The sequence below is a fragment of the Etheostoma cragini genome, chromosome 11, assembly GCF_013103735.1.
Source record: "Etheostoma cragini isolate CJK2018 chromosome 11, CSU_Ecrag_1.0, whole genome shotgun sequence".
NCBI lineage: Eukaryota > Metazoa > Chordata > Actinopteri > Perciformes > Percidae > Etheostoma > Etheostoma cragini.
This window is the reverse complement of record NC_048417.1, coordinates 24,510,583-24,524,321: the sequence shown is the minus strand read 5'-3', so window position 1 is coordinate 24,524,321 and position 13,739 is coordinate 24,510,583. Positions and strand designations below refer to the sequence as shown.

Here is a 13,739-nt window from a genome sequence, read left to right as displayed (position 1 = left end):
CCATGTGATTGGCTGCTTAGAAATTAAGTGTTAACGAGCAGTTGGACAGGTGTACCTAATAAAGTGGCCGGTGAGTGTCTACCTGAAGTGGGAGATTGAGATTAAGATAAGCAAGTTGAGAGCCACAGTGGTCAGAGAGATGGAGTAGCACACAATGTACATGAGCAATGTTTGGGGCCATAGAGACAAGGGCTTCCTGCAGGAGGTGTTCAGCAGCTGGGGAAAGCAGAGCTCGGCTCCGTCCTCAACCTCCATCTGCAGAGATCTGCAGATAGCTGCAGCTCTGGCAGCTTTCTGAACAAACCTGAGTCATGTATCTGATTTATCTCTCTCTCATTGTCTTCATCCCCTCCTCCTTCTCAGTCACTGTTTGACTCTGATGACCCTCCTCTCTGACTCTGCACATCCCACCATCATCTTCATCACTCTCTCTGTAACCCTGCCTTTCTCAATGTCTCTCTATCCAGTCTCCCTTCTGTCATTTTCGACCCTTGTTTTCTTTCCTTTGTCCTATTTCTAAACTTTTCAAGTTTCTAAAACAGAAGTCTTGCATTTCCAGCTATGTCTCTACAGCCATGTGGAGTAAGGTTTGTCTTCACTACAGATGCATGCTGGGAGAGGAGAAAACACTCTGGGTTGTTTGCATTTCTTAACCCAATCACAATTAAATCAGGAGACGCTAAGATCTGGATGCAGAGACATTGGCTCCCATGTAGAGTAAGGTCTGGCTACACTAAAGATGCATGCTGGGAGAGGAGAAAACACTCTGGGTTGTTTGCATTTCTTAACCCAATTACAATTAAATCAGGAGACGCTAAGATCTGGATGCAGAGACATTGGCTCTGATAAAAAGTCGCGGGAAGGGAAATTTGTTTGGTGAAACATTTGCACCTTGCAATACAATAATCAATATAGTTAATTCACACACACTACAGTAACATGAGCTATTTAAATTAGCTGGACACATGGTTAAACATCATTTGATCTAACCAGAGTACCGCCATGTGTACTTTTCCCATAGCAAACCACTGATAGGCCCAGAAAACACTGCTGGATGACTCAAATCAACCAGTTGAAGACCAGCATTTAGCCCTCTCTAGCATTTAGCTGAATGAAGCAGCAGTGAAACCATTCACAACGGTGGCAAAGCAGTGTTGTTCTTCCCAGCTGACCAAATATGGTCACTTCTGTCTTCAAAATACCAAGATAGTGTCGGCCAAAAGGCAAACTGCTAGCTTCCAAACAGCAGTTAAACCAAAGGGTGAATTCACTGATGCTCCGACCACTATATCAGCCAATCAGCGTCTTGTGCAAAGCTACTGGCAGCTAAGGGCATGGTTTAGGTGTGTGTGCTGGGCCTGGTATCTTGCTTTCCCCCGGCGCTCAATCATGTCATCAATATGTGGCGTTGGGTAGCAATCAAACTTTGACACAAAGTTCAGGTTTCGGAAATCAATACAAAACCGTATTGTGGCATCCTTTTTTGGAACCAAGACCACTCGATTACACCACTCACTTTGAGAGCTCGATGATCCCCAGAGACAGCATCAGGTCCAGTTCTTTTTTCAACGACACCAAGAGGCGCTCTTGGATACTGTGAATCATTTTTTTAACTGGAGTCTCCTCCCTTACACAATATCATGCTCCACCATATTTGTGTGACCTGGGTAATATTGAAATATTTGAAGATTACATAAAGCTTTAACCTGATTTTTTTCATCAACTGGCAAATGGTTCAGGTCAGGTTTGCTGGGGCTGCTGAGAGCAGATACTGGTAATCTACCACCTCTTCCTCCTCCACAGCTCTGATCAGCAATACCTCTGCCTTCCTCTCAGGTCTTTCAGCCAACTCCTTTAGGAGGTTTACATGCAGCACCCGGCTGGAACGTGGTCGGCTTGCAGTAGCAACTTGGTAGGTTGTGGATCCAAGTTGCCTCTCCTCCTCGAAGGGTCCCTGCCATTTTACCAGTAGTTTGCTGTCACTGGTAGGCAGCATGACTAGGACCTTCTGACTTTCCGACTTATCACACCTTTCTTCCTGGTACCGCTGTGTCTACGCCATGTGCTGATGGGCATGTTCGGCCATCTTCTGTGGCCTGTCTCTCATCTGAACAACATACGAGATGACACCCCCCTCCATCTGCTGGTCCCCTTCCCAGGCCGCCCTGAGCAAGGTCAGTGGCCCCCTTACCTCATGATCCTGCAACAATTCAAATGGGGAAAACCCAGTAGAGGCCTTGAGTACTTCCTGGTATGCAAAAAGGAGGTAAGGTAGCCATTGATCCCAATCAGAACCAGTGTCATTGGCAAACTTACGGAGCTTAAGGGTCTGATTGAACTGTTCTGTCAGTCCGTCCGTCCGTGGATGGTTGGGGGTTGCACACTCTTGATGCCAAGGAGTTGTTAAACCTGTTTCAGTAGCGTGGACATAAAGTAAGTGCCTTGTTCAGTTAAAATCTCACGAGGGAAACCAACTCTAGAGAAGAACTGGACCAAGGAGAAAGCCACAATCTTTGCTTTGACAGATTTTAGGGGAAACACTTCTGGGTATCTAGTAGAGTATCCCAAATATGTACTCCACTTCTTGCTTCTGAAGAGTGCAGACGTAATTTCCTACCCTCCCCTCTTATCTTGGCTTGCTTCTATTTTTTTTTCAATTTGTCATGTGGATACTTTTCACTTTTCTTCTGTCCAACACTGCCTACTGTTTTCCTGGAAAACATTCAAAATGGAATTGGTCAACTGGTCACTCAGGGCTATTGACAAGATTTTCTCACTCAGGCATGCTTCCCCGGGTGAGCCGTCCTGCCCCGGTGAGACAAACGCTGCAGGCTATGCTTGTGATTCGTGGGAGAATTGGCTAGCGGTCTGCTTAGATGTGCTCACCGTGGAAGATATAGAAGATTTGTGGATAATTGAAATTGTCTTGGGAGGCTTTCTGGTCATGGGTATTGGAATCTCCCTAACCTATCGGAAAATTAGTAAGACAGCAGCCAGCAAATTTACCCATAAGCTGTCTGGGGAACTTAAGGAGTGCTTAATTGGGGTAAACGAGAAGCTGAAGGTTTTACATATGAGAGCTGACCAGAAAGGTGAACTGTTTCGTAACATCTCAGACCGTTCTGTCGCTTCATACTCCACATACACACACACACACACACACAGACACACACTCACATACCAAGACTCACATGATCACCATACACCACCCGCCCTGAACCATCCCCCCTTGAACTGTCTGCCTCAATACTTCATTGTTTGTTTTTTTTCCCTCCCAAGCCACCAAAAATTCCTTAATGTGACCACATGAACTTTGTGTTGTGTTGTGTATCATGTTCTTATGTTGTTATGTATTGTAAACTATGTTGCTGTGTGCATAAATCCTTTTCAGGAGAGCGTGTGGCGGCGCTTCAAATAGCTGCGGCCCGGAGGCTTGCTCCACAAAAAGCCTCATCTCTCTGTGTACTTGTGCATATGTGACAAATAAAGCTATCTATCAATCTATGTAGCAGTTTCCATTTTTACTTTTGTCAACTGGACCAACAAACTCCATACCAATACGCTCGAAGGGAGTGCAAACAATGGGGAGGGGTTGGAGTGGAGCTCTACACGGTCCTTTACTTGAAGGCTCTGGGACTGAGGGCAAGTCCAACAAAACTGGGCAACATCTGCCTGCAAACCAGGCTAGTGAACGTACTGTCTAACGCAAGCCAGGGTCTTTTGCTTCCCTAGGTGGCCAGCCCAGGGAACAGAGTGACCCAAGAGAAGTACAGTGTCTTGGGCCGCCTTGGGAAGCACTAGTTGGTCCATGTTGATGATAGAGAATACCATTCTGTAGGAAATACTCCTCCCCGGCACTGTACTCAAACTCACTCCCCACCTCTCTCTTTACCACTGTCCAATAAAGTCACTAGGCTGGAGTCATTGTGCAGCATCTTAACAATGTTTAAAGGTATCTTAAAACTTAGTGGCGAGTCTGGAGCTACTGCAGCTGGGGAGTTTATGACAGTGGGTTGGATCCTCTCCTGCCTCTTTGGCCTACGTAACTTCCAGGGCTTCTCTGGTTGAGTGTCCAGATCTGCATCATAAAAAGGCAGGGCACTTAGGGTAACAAGGCTCATCTACCAGCTTGGTCTGGCCTCTAGTTACGGTTACCTTTAAGGCAGGTTCAAACAAATCAAATAAAACTGGCAGGTCACTACCCATCACTACTGGGAAAGGAATGTTGTCAGCAACTCCACTGTTCAATAGCAGCAGTGGGGTAAGGCTTCTTATCGCCATGTACACAGCAGATGGGAATGGTTTTAAGGTTGCAAATAACATTAGCTGGTACAAACTGCCTGTGCGCCAGGGTCTGATCACTGCCAGAGTCAATTAGGGCCTTCAGAACTTAACCTTTACCTATTAACTTTGACAGTTGTCATCTTCATGAGTTGATTGCTATAACATTAACGGTCATTTTTCCATGGCGGGTCAAGCATCGTTGGATCTCTCCTTTTATCACCCTTAGTGTGTATGACAACTCCTGAAGCTCCAGTGTCAGTGCCATCTGCTTGCTCCTCTCGTACAGTCTGTTGTTCCTGGGACTCCCCATGATTTCCGCTTCCACACCTTCCTCCACGCTGCATTAGTCAAGAATTAAGAGAGGTTGGAAAAAAATAACAGACAAAAATTACTCAACTAGCTGATCCCACCAATGCCACCATACAGGTAAAACTCAAAGCATATGGTGCAAAAGTTCATTAATTTCAGTAATTTAACTTAAAAAGTGAAACTAATATGTTACATAGACTCATTACATGAAAAGTGAGGTATTTTAAGCCTTTGTTTGATATCATTTTGATGATTATGTCGTACGGCTTTTGAAAACCCCAAATTCAAAATCTCAGAAAATTAGCGTATAACATGAAATCCGAAAAAAAGGATTTTAAATACAGCCCTCTGAAAAGTATAATCATGCATATGTACTCAGTACTTTGTTTGGGCCCTTTTTTGCTTGAATTACTGCCTCAATGCGGCGTGGCATGGATGCTATCAGCCTGTGGCACTGCTGAGGGGTTATGAAAGACCAGGATGCTACAATAGCGGCATTCAGCTCTTCTGCATTTGGCTTGTCAAGAAGAATACGACATTTGAAGCCCATTTCCGGGACCCGTCTGTGTTTGGTGGCTCTTGATGCAGTAACTCCAGCCTCAGTCCACTCCTTGTGAAGATCCCCCACACATTTGAATGGCCTTTTCCTGACAAACCTCTCCAGGCTAGGTCATCCCTGCTGCTTGTGCACCTTTTTCTTCCACACTTTTCCCTTCCATTTAACTTTCTATTAATGTGCCTTGATACAGCACTTTGAGAACATCCAACTTCTTTTGCAATGTCAAATTGTACCTGGAATCGAGTAAGCTTCCCGTATGTGTGAGACCACAAAAGGATACACACCCTTTTCCATTTGTATTCATGTGTGTAATCTGATGCACAGCTTTTTCAGAACACAATCATATCTAACTTAAATATAGTGACAGCCCACTGCCAACCAGTCAGGTGAAAGTTGCTGGTATTTTTCACCAGGTGCGTCTGCGAAACGTTCGGGAGGCCCGTGAGCTACACAAGCAATCTTGGCCATTCAAGTCAATGCTTGATGTTCCACCAGCTGTGTCACAGGGCGTCCCTGTGAATCGGCTCTCCGCTCCTCTACTATATTGACCAGCTAGTCTCTAACTTTATCTATCTGCTGCTGAGGTATTAGAGAGTACTAAAAAAGGACGCTGATGATACTGTGAGAGTGAAGAAAACATGATTGTTTTGGGCCTTAAAAAACAAAAAAACAGTGAGTCAAAAACACTGTGGATTTGGGACTGGCAGCTACCCCTCTCACATTAAACATGCTAATTAAACCCCTATTGTTATTAAAGATCTAGACAATTTCGATAAATTTAAGGATTGTACTCATGTCAGACACAATATCAACTGAAAAAACAGTCCTTCTCAGTAATGATTACATCACCTGTTGATGGGTTCATGCTGATGCTTGTTTTTCTTCACACCTCTGATTGCAGACACCTCATAGGTCGAGATGTCATCATCACTAACCCATGCAGGTGTGAACAAACTTCCTGTCCAGAGGGGCTTAGCACACCGCCTTAAGGGCTTACTAATGGGCTGTAAACCACTGTTCACAGAGAGGCAGATTAAATCTCCCGGGACCTGACTGTTTGTGTCTGACGATGCCACTATACACAATAAAGTAAATGGTCATTTAGCCCATCAAACACTGATCTATTGGGAGATGAGTTTGGATCTTCAGTTTTAGCTCTGCTCATTAAGACACCCTGCGGTAGCATTCACATTAACTTTGCCTCTTTAAACTTGCTGAAGACTACATTGTTTGAATGCAGTTTTTCATTTAAGTACCATATGGTTGTTAGCAGGGCCTGAAGTTACTTTTTTGGCCACCAGCCACACATGCTTTTTACCAGCCTCAAAAGGATGCACAAGCATCGTTGTGAAACTTGTTAAGAATTAACATTTAAGTGTTGTCAAGTTATTACAATTAACTGCTGTCGTAAATCAGCCAAGAACCTCGCCATTGTCGCCAACTGTCCCGTTTGATGTTGAAAACGTCTTTATTTACCTTTCTTTGAATGATCCTCATCTTTCTGTTGGTTGATTGTTTGAGCCGCCCTCTTCACCCCAGTGATGTTCCCCACTTTTTTTGGCTCAATTCTAGGAAATGACCGACTTGGTTAAAATGTGAAAAGAACGACAGTAAGTGGCAAAAACAACTGAATCACCTAATTCTCATTGGCTACCAGCCAACGTTTTAGATTGACAGTTTTACCCGCCAATTGCAAAATTCACCTCCATTTGGCGCGTGGGTGGGTGTTGATTTCAAGCCCTGGTTTTAAGTTTGAGGGGTATCCTTGTGGTTGTTCAAATGTATTTTATGTTTGGTGTTTCTCAAATTAGTATCCACTTTGAACCTTAGGCGGTCTCAACACTTCCTGTGTTTCTCTGTGGTTTGGCCATCTGTTCCTACACAAACATTAAAGGAACATGCCGACTTATTGGGACTTTAGCTTATTCACCGTTAGACAAGTTGATACAGACCCTTCTCTTCTTCCTGCTGGCTGTAACTCTGTCTGATGCTCCCAGCATTACAGCACGCACGGAGAAGAGAAGGGTATGTGTCAACTTCTCTAAGTCTGGGGGTAATGGTGACTAAGCTATAGTCCCAATAAGTCGGCATGTTCCTTAACATTAGGTACCACGAGGCGGCGATTTTGCAAAGCGTGAATGCTCTGAAACACAAACAGTACACAGCACACATGTTGGTGTGTAATCGTTGCCAAAGTTCATGTACTTTATATAGCGTATAGTAAATACCGACCGGGGCCCCTAACACATGCAAATGTGGGCTAACGTTACCAGGAAACTTAACTTACCCTTTTGTGTCGGCGAACAATAGTCATGTTCACGTTTGAACTCCGTCGGAATTCCCAAACTCCTGTTTTTTCAAGCTCTGATTTTTGTTGCTTCCTTCAGCTTCTTTTGAAACAAAACATTTCTTCTGGCTGTGGCAGGTAGCGGACGTGCTGTTGTGAGTTGCGTTAAAAATTACATCATCACGCGTAGCTATGTTGACCAGCCACGCTGAGGCGTTACTCATTTTGCAATGGAAAACGGACGCAGAATGCGTCGAGTCGAGTAGAGGCGAGTCAAGGCGAGTGGAGTCGAGCTGTTACCAGCAGTCGAAAAACACCATAGGAGCTCTTCAAGATAAGATGGTGCTTGACCATTTAGAGCTTTTTAGGTCAGGAGGAGGATTTTAAATTTAATCCTGGATATTACAGGAAGCCAATGCAGATAAGCTAATACAGGAGAAATATGATCTCTCTTTTTAGATCTTGTGAGAACACGCGCTGCAGGATTCTGGATCAGCTGGAGAGTCTTAAGGGACTTATTCTAGCATCCTGCTAATAAAGAATTACAGTAGTCTGACTTGAAAGTAAAAAATGCATAGACTAGTTTCTCAGCATAATTTTGAGACAGGATGTTCCTAATTTTGACAATGTTACAAAGATGAAAAAAACTGTTCTTGAGTTTTTTTTTAGGTGGGCGTTAAAGGATATATCCTTATCAAAAATAACTCCTACATTTCTGACAGTAGTCCTGGAGGACAGGGCAATACCATCCAGAGTAGCTATATCCCTTGGGATGTCACGAGAGCCTGCGTTCTGGAGGGCCGCTACGTTCCCCTGAGATGGCTGCAGTCACGGACAGCTTTGGCTCCATCTGCTGGTGGAGTCATAAACTCCAACTCTCAAGCACACGACATCCCAACACAACTGAGACCAATCAGGGCCTGATGAGCTGAAGGGCTTTTTAAGGCCCAGAGACACAGTTGGTGAGAGGGAAAGGGTTTGGGGAGACAAGCCCAAGTTGTGCTCTCAGAGGAGCTACAGACGTTCGAAGTGGCTCTTTCCACGTGAAGGACTGGAAGACTGGAATACTTACCGCCGGATTGGCCACGGGTTGCGGTGCTGTCTACATTAAGGCTGAAGACTTGTTTCCAGGAAGAGATTTACCTGAGGGAATCGGGTCTATGATTTGAGGTTTGAAGAGACATTGTTTAAGTTTGGATTGTTGCAAGATCATCCTTATCCTTAGTTACCTTTTTGAACTTGGCATACCTTTTTTGTTAATTCCCAAGAACCTTATTAAAAACCTTTGTTGCACTCTAAATTTGTGTCCTTGCACTGCTGAACTGTCCCGCCGAGAGCTGTGTAGCCTCTCATGATATCACATATGGTGGAGAATGCGGGCACGTTCATACGCTAATAGTGCATGTCAGAGAAGGACCCGTACATTTGATATCCCGGTTTTCTAAATTGTCCGTAAACCCCCCACAAAACAAGATGGAGGCCATGTTGAAACCCCTGGTGGATGGCCTGCAAGCCCAAACGCAAGCGAACGTGGCTCTCTTGGAAGAGCAAAAGAGAGCCAACCTCCTGAAGGCAGAGGAACTGCAATTGCAGAGACAGTTGGCCGTTCGTAATGTCCGCCCAATAAGGGCAAGTGATTTTATATCTAAGATGGGGGCCACAGATGACGTTGAGACGTATCTGCACGCCTTTGAAGCCGCAGCCACTAGGGAAGCGTGGCCCAAGATACGGTGGGTTGGACTGCTAGCCCCCTTTCTGTCGGGGGAATCGCTCAACGCTGTCCGGGACCTGGCCTCGGACAGGGCGACTGACTACGATGCACTGAAGGTGGAGATCCTCAGCAGAAGTGGACTCACCAAGTTTGGGCTGGCCCAGCGGTTCCACAGCTGGATCTTTCAACCAGACCAGCCTCCTCGTGCACAGATGCACGAACTTGTCCGGATCACGCGGAAATGGCTGGTACCGGAGAAGAGTATGGCAGCTGCAGTAGTGGAGGCCGTTGTGGTGGACAAATACTTACGGGACCTGCCTTATGAGGCGAAACGGCTCATTACTCAACAGGCCTTGACTACAGCGGACCTGAGTGTGGAAGCCGTGGAAAGGTACCAGGCCACAGAGCACAGAGATGCTTCGGACTTCCAGGAAGGAGCCCCGGAGTGCGTCCACGCCACAGACGGGAGGAGCCCGTCCAAAGAACCCCAAGGGATCCAACCCAGCCACTTTAGGAGCTGTCCAGGCTCCAGGGGGAGCCCGACACCAGCCGGCACCAGGAAGAGGACACCGGGAGAGCGAAACAAGCGAGACACCAGAGACTACCCCACCACTGAACTCGCAATGACCCACCACCAGGGGAACCATCCTCACGACAGCGGGTGTGGTTGATTCCCATCCGGTCCTAATTGGACGAGACTACCCTGCCTTTCACCCACTGTGGAGGGAGACTCGGGAGAGGCTGAGCCGAGTACCACGGAAGCGGAGAGGTAGGACGTACCCTGAGAGTACGCAGCCTGTGTTCTTGCAGGGATGGCAGGTGCCCAGGCTGATTCAGAGTCTGGTCCAGACATGGAGGAAGAGAACATGGTCCCAGGAAGTGCTCCAATCTCCAGCGAGGAAGAAGTCCAAGGCACCAACGAGCTTCCCCCTCTGACAGGCCAGTATGGTACAGCCCAGTTACAAGATCCCACTCTTGCAAATGCTTTGAAGAATGTGCAGGTGATAGAGGGAGTGGTGCTACGGGATAGGACAAGCCCTACCTACCCCCATTTTGCAGTAAACCGGGGGTTGGTGTATCAGGTGGTACAGAAAGATGGTAAGGTGCATGAACAGCTCCTCGTACCACAGCCCCACCGGACCACCGTACTCAACCTAGCACACACCCACCCGCTAGGGGCCCACCTAGGGGTGGAGAAGACAAAAGAAAGGATCTTGCGACGCTTCTTTTGGCCAGGGGTGCACAAAGAGATAGAGAACTACTGTCGTGGTTGCCCTGAGTGTCAGCGGGTGGCACCGAAGCCCACATATAGAAACCCGCTCATTCCCTTGCCCATCATTGAGACCCCATTTGAGAGGATTGGACTGGACATCGTTGGGCCCTTACCGAAGAGTTCCAGGGGACATCAGTACATTTTGGTCATCCTGGACTATGCAACCCAATATCCTGAGGCCATCCCGCTGAGGAAGGCTACGTCCAAACAGATCGCCAAGGAGTTGTTTCTTCTATCAACTAGTCTGGGGCTCCCGAAGGAGATATTGACAGACCAAGGGAGTCCATTCATGTCCAAGGTTATGAAAGAACTCTGTGCTCTGCTGAAGATCAAACAGCTGAGAACGTTGGTCTACCACCCCCAGACAGACGGGCTCGTCGATCGTTTTATCAAAACCCTAAAATCCATGCTGCGGAAGGCGATCGGGGAAGATGGGCGCAACTAGGATCAGCTGCTGCCGTACCTACTGTTTGTGGTGAGAGAGGTACCTCAGTCGTCTACTGGTTTTTCACCCTTTGAGCTCTTGCTGTCTTACAGACCCCTAGGACTGCTGGACATCGCCAAGGAGGCCTGGGAGGAGCAACCGTGCCGACAGTGGACCCTGATAGAGCATGTCGGGGCCATGAGAGAGAGAATGAAGGCTCTCTATCCCATGATGCGTGAACACATGGAGACTGCTCAACGCCAACAGCAAGCCTCCTACAACAGATCTACTCAACCCAGAGAGTTTAAGCCCGAGGACCGAGTGCTGGTCCTAGTGCCAACCGTGGAGTGCAAATTCCTGGCCACCTGGCAGGGGCCATATGAGGTAATTGAACGCGTGGGAGAAGTAAACTACAAGGTGAGGCAACCAGATAAAAGAGAGCCTGAGCAGGTGTATCATGTCAACCTTTTAAAAAAAGTGGCACGCCAGGGAAGCGTTGTTCAGTTGTCTACCCCCCACAGTGACCAAGGAAACAGGGAGAGAAGAGGTTCAGGTGGGTCCAAGCCTGTCCCCGCAGCAACCGCAGATGGCCCTGGAGTTGGTGGATCGCAACCGAGATGTCTTCTCCTCCCTACCTGGGCACACGGAGGTGGTTCAACACGAGTTTCGCACCATGCCTGGCAAAACGGTGAACCAGCGCCCTTACCGCGTGTCGGAGGCTCGTATAGCGGTGATTCAGGAGGAGGTAAGGAAGATGCTGGAGCTGGGGGTGATCGAAGAGTCCCAAAGCTACTGGGCAAGTCCCATTGTTCTGGTTCCCAAACCAGACGGGTCGGCACGATTTTGCAATGACTTTCGGAAATTAAATGAAGTGTCCAGCATTTGATGGATCGCATCCTCGCACCCCACAAGAGGTACGCAGCAGCATATTTGGACGCTGTCGTCATACAAAGTCCCGATTGGGCCAGCCACATACCCCGAGTACAGGCTGTGATTTATTCACTAAGGGAAGCAGGGCTCACGGCAAACCCAAAGAAGTGTAGGCTGGCCTTCAGCGAGACGAACTACCTAGGGTACACCATTGGACGGGGGTTAGTCAAGCCTCAGGAAGCCATGTTGCGGGCCAGACAGGACTGGCCACGGCCCATCACCAAAAAACAGGTGAGGTCATTTTTGGGCCTAGCCGGCTACTACAGACTGTTTATTTCGGATTTTGCTACCATTGCTGCACCCCTAACAGAGCTGACAACCAACCGCCACTCACGGATAGTGAGGTGGAATCCCGAGGCGGAGGCGGCCTTTGTCAACCTGAAGCAAGTCCTGTGTTCCAGTCCGATCCTGGTGGCGCCGGCCTTCGAGAAGGACTTCATTGTCCAGGCGGACGCTTCGGAGGTGGGTCTGGGTGCTGTACTCGCCCAGGCACATGACGGTGAGGAACCTCCTGTTCTCTACCTCAGCAGGAAGCTACTTCCAAGGGAGAAGAACTATTCCACTGTGGAAAAGGAGGGCCTCACTGTAACCTGGGCCCTGGAATCCCTGCGGTTCTAACTCCTGGGGCGACGGTTTACGGTGGTGTCCGGTCATGCCCCTCTACAGTTGATGGCCAGGAACCGGGAGACTAACAGTAGGGTTACCAGATGGTTATTGAGCTTGCAAGCATTTAACTTCTCTGTTGTGCACAGGGCACGGCAATGCGGATGCCCTTTCCTGACGCGACGCCTTCTTCGCCTCCTTCACCCCAACGAGGACGTCGGTCTCGAGGGGGGGGGGTTGTGTGATGTCACGAGAGGCTGCGTTCTGGAGGGCCGCTACGTTCCCCTGAGATGGCTGCAGTCACGGACAGCTTTGGCTCCATCTGCTGGTGGAGTCGGAAACTCCACCTCTCAAGCACACAACATCCCAACACCCCTGAGACCGATCAGGGCCTGATGAGCTAAAGGGCTTTTTAAGGCCCAGAGACACAGTTGGTGAGAGGGAAAGGGTTTAGGGAGACAAGCCCAAGTTGTGCTCTCAGAGGAGCTACAGACGTTCGAAGTGGCTCATTCCACGTGAAGGACTTGAAGACTGGAATACTTACCTGAAGACTGGAATACTTACCGCCGGATTGGCCACAAGCTGCGGTGCTGTCTGCAGTAAGGCTGAAGACTTGTTTCCCGGAAGAGATTTACCTGAGGGAATTGGGTCTATGATTTGAGGTTAAGTTTGGAATGTTGCAAGATCAACCTTATCCTTAGTTACCTTTTTGAACTTGGTATACCTTTTTTGTTAATTCCCAAGAACCTTATTAAAAAACTTTGTTGCACTCTAAATTTGTGTCTTTGCACTGCTGAAATGTCCCGCCGAGAGCCGTGTAGCCTCTCATGATATCACACCCTAGATAATAAAGTTTGGAGGTGTTTAGGGCCAATCACAATAACTTCACAACGTAACATCAGAAAATTGTAGGTCATCCATGATTTTATATCTTTAATGCCGAATTGAAGTTTAGCTAACTGACTGGTTTCGTCTGGCTTGATTAATAGACATAATTGGGTGTCATCAGCATAACAATGAAAGTTAATTGAGTGTTTCCTAACAGTATTGCTTTGAGGAAGCATATATAAGAAGAATATAATTGCTCCAAGCACTGAGCCTTGTTGAACACCATGGCTAACTTTAGGGTAGTTGGAGGATTTATTGTTAACATTAACAAATTGAGATCGATCAGATAAATATGATTTACACCAATTTAGTGTAATTCCTTTCATGCCAACTGATGTTCCAGTCTCTGTAACAGGATTGTCTGATCAGTGGTGTCAAATGCAGCACTAAGATCAAGTAAAACAAGTACAGAGACATGTCCTTGGTCTGCAGCAGTTAGGTCATTAGTAATTTTCACCAGTGCCATCTCTG

General features: G+C 47.4%; 1 pseudogene; it reads right to left on the bottom strand.

Annotated features, from left to right (window-relative positions):
• Nucleotides 1–1,605, bottom strand: part of LOC117953252 — a 4,820-nt pseudogene extending 3,215 nt beyond the window's left edge.
• Nucleotides 1,606–13,739: the final 12,134 nt, after the last annotated feature.